At 34.1% G+C, this 3,107-nt stretch overlaps 1 pseudogene across 1 annotated transcript; it reads right to left on the minus strand.

Annotated features, from left to right (window-relative positions):
* Positions 1-200: 200 nt before the first annotated feature.
* On the minus strand, positions 201-2,134 carry LOC145112454 (F-box/FBD/LRR-repeat protein At5g56420-like; annotated as a pseudogene). The gene is made up of 3 exons (XR_013710528.1): positions 1,297-2,134; positions 825-971; positions 201-512 (listed from the first exon to the last, which is right to left on the minus strand). The product of XR_013710528.1 is annotated as an F-box/FBD/LRR-repeat protein At5g56420-like (transcript).
* Positions 2,135-3,107: the final 973 nt, after the last annotated feature.

Consider the following 3,107-nt stretch of genomic DNA (forward strand, 5'->3'; position numbering starts at 1 on the left):
AAATATTATGCTCAGTCAGGGTAGTTGATTTAGTTACTGATGTTGCAATTGGTTCAATTGAATGATGAGGTAGTTAGTTATACATATTGATGTTACAACTTACAATTGGCGTTGTTGTGGCTGCATACATATTGTTGTAGCTTTTATAGCAAAAATATGAACAAAATCGTAGAAGCAAACAAGTATTTTCTAGTAACAGTTGAAACAAAATTCAAATCCAAAAAACATCCACATAAGACAAAGAAATCTAGTTACCCAATAACATGCATGAGTGGTAAGTTTGACAGTTACACCCACCAATGAAAGAGTAAGAGTAGCTGGCTTTTTAGTTAACACCCCCAACTGAAAATCATTTCCAACAATCCATGTCCACACTGCGCCCAGTCCCAATCTAGTTTCGGCCTTTCACCATTAAATTCAAAACACTCCAAACTTTTCTCATCAGGAGTCATGATTCCCCTTGGGCCGTATTCATGCCACTCCCACTCATCCAGTTCTGGCCCAGCTAATTCCTACATCATGATCAAAGAAAAGCATAAGTTTATTGATAACTGATATGTTTGATATAGTTACATAAAAAAATACATTGTTAGAATAATAATCTAGGTTTTTTGTAATAAATCGATTTAGAAGGTTGTAAGCATTTTAATACACATAAGGCAACGTCGATCCATACCGGCAGATTTTATTGTAGTTTTTTTTTTCTTAATTTTATTCATTTTAATAAAATATAACACTGACCAAGGAAAGTGTGAAAGTTAGCCCCTGTGCTTCAAGGGTGTGATGCATAAAAAAATTAAAAAAACCATTTGATATGAAAATACCTTTCTAATCGTCAACTTGAAAGACTCCAGTTTGGGACAAATTTTGAGAACTCGGACGAGGTCATTGAAGATGAAGGCATCAATTGTTGTGGTTAGCACCAAAGTCTTCAGATTAGGTAGAGCTAGATCACATGCAGATTTAAAGCACTACGATAATGACAAAAGTAAAGGTTTGAAGTTATTCTTCATGGTAATAAATAGGTACTCAAATGATAAAGATTTGATGAAAACCAATGATACATAATATATATAGAATTTAACTACCAAATTTGAAAGGAAAAATCATAGATCGAGAAGGGTCATGCTGAAGAATTGGTGCCAAATGGAACTTCCATATTTTGCACTCTTGTCCTCTTTAATTAAAAGAAAAAAAAACAAAACAAAAGTGGTAATGACCCTTGCAGAAACTACCCTGCAAAAATAAATTGAACCAAAACGAAGAAAATTGTGGTGAAAAAGAACAAACGTTTACCTCACACAAGAAGTAAAGGTCCAACCACAAAGGTTTGGCATGAGAATTTCCATGAAACAACACAGGTACAATATTGCTCCTCACCGATATAGCGTCATGAACAACTTTCTTTAAAGAGTCTAAACCGTCAAAGAAAATATTAGCAGGCAAATAACCTGTTAAATTCAAATCCACCAGTTTTGGGCAAGAAATTTTAATGTCACAACAGGCCCTATGTTCACAGTCAATACTCAGCCGCTTGAGCTTCGGACATGAAATACAAAGAAGATAAAATTTGCTTAGCTCGCATTCCAACAAACTCAGATCCTCGAGCGATGGGCAACTTTCTAGAAAATCTTTTACCAAAACTCTGTCGTCTAATAAGTCAACCCAGTTCAAAACAAGAACCCTAAGTGCCGGAAACCCCTTAAACTTAGGCAAACATAGGCCAGGACTTAAGACCCACTCCAACTTTAATACCTCCAACGAACCGCAAGCCACCAGACAATGAGGCAACTCGACAGCTTCAGTCTTCTCCTTAGGGCAAAATGTCAAGTTAAGCTGTTTGACGTTTCTCGTAACTGCCATATGAATCCACCGCGCGACTGTTGACATACTGTATATATTCTCACAACATAGACGAAAACTATCCAAATCTACGGTTTTGCTTGCTAAAACCCAATACACAAACTCTTTGAATTCGTTTTTTTTTGAATTCTTCTCTGCAAGGTACGCTTATTTCTAGAGAGGGAAGTGCAGTCCACAAAAACCTCCATCGTCTGGACAAAATGCTACTTCGAATTGCTTCTTCTGTGGATGAAAGACGTGAAAGAATCAAAAGAAGAATGGCATCCGGATGTTACTGATAAAATCGACCCCATCTTCGCGTTTTGATGCCTTTGGCCGCATTGATTTCTTCATGCCCTGTGAATCAAAAAGGGAGTAGGTTTTACAATCGAAATATCTCTCTTCGGTTCTTGTAGTAATAGTTAATACAACAAATTTTAGTAATATATACTTAAAAGAAAAGAAAAAAAAACACTAAATATGTTATTATGTAATTAGAAAGGCCATTTGATATTGTTCTTTTCATTTTTGAACCCAATTTTAAATGAATATTGTCTCCATTTGATATATATATATATATATATATATATATATATATATATATATATATATATATATATATATATATATATATATATATGGAAAAAGGAATATATACATTACAGCCCCACCTAAACTTAGGTACTAAACCTCTTGAAAACACATTGTTTTACTATATAAAGATTACGGTTAATGGATTCACGATTAATACTTCTAGATGTAAATTCAAGATCGACACAATATGGTTTAGGGTTTAGGGTTTAGGGTTTACGTTTACGTTTAGGGTTTAGGGTTTAGGGTTTAGGGTTTACGTTTACGTTTAGGGTTTAGGGTTTAGGGTTTAGGTTTAGGGTTTAGGGTTTAGGGTTTAGGGTTTAGGGTTTAGGTTTAGGGGTTTAGGGTTTAGGTTTAGTAATGTTTACTTCGGTGAAGTAATAAACGATAATTGAGGAAAGAAAACAGAGATGGTAAAACGATAATGAAATAAAGAAATGTTATGGAGGATGGTATATGTACCAAGTGAAACCAAACCGGGTATATTTAGCAAGTTAAAACAACATATTTTAGAGGTTTAGTACCTAAGTTTAGGTGGGGCTGTAATGTATATTCCCTATCCCCATATATATATATATATATATATATATATATATATATATATATAGGCTGAGGTTATTATATTCTAACTAATTCTTTTAATTCGGACATTCTGACAGAATATGTTTATG

The sequence above is a fragment of the Lactuca virosa genome, chromosome 5 (genome assembly GCF_052849685.1).
Source record: "Lactuca virosa cultivar CGN04683 chromosome 5, Lactuca_virosa_CGN04683_v6, whole genome shotgun sequence".
Taxonomy (NCBI): Eukaryota; Viridiplantae; Streptophyta; class Magnoliopsida; order Asterales; family Asteraceae; genus Lactuca; species Lactuca virosa.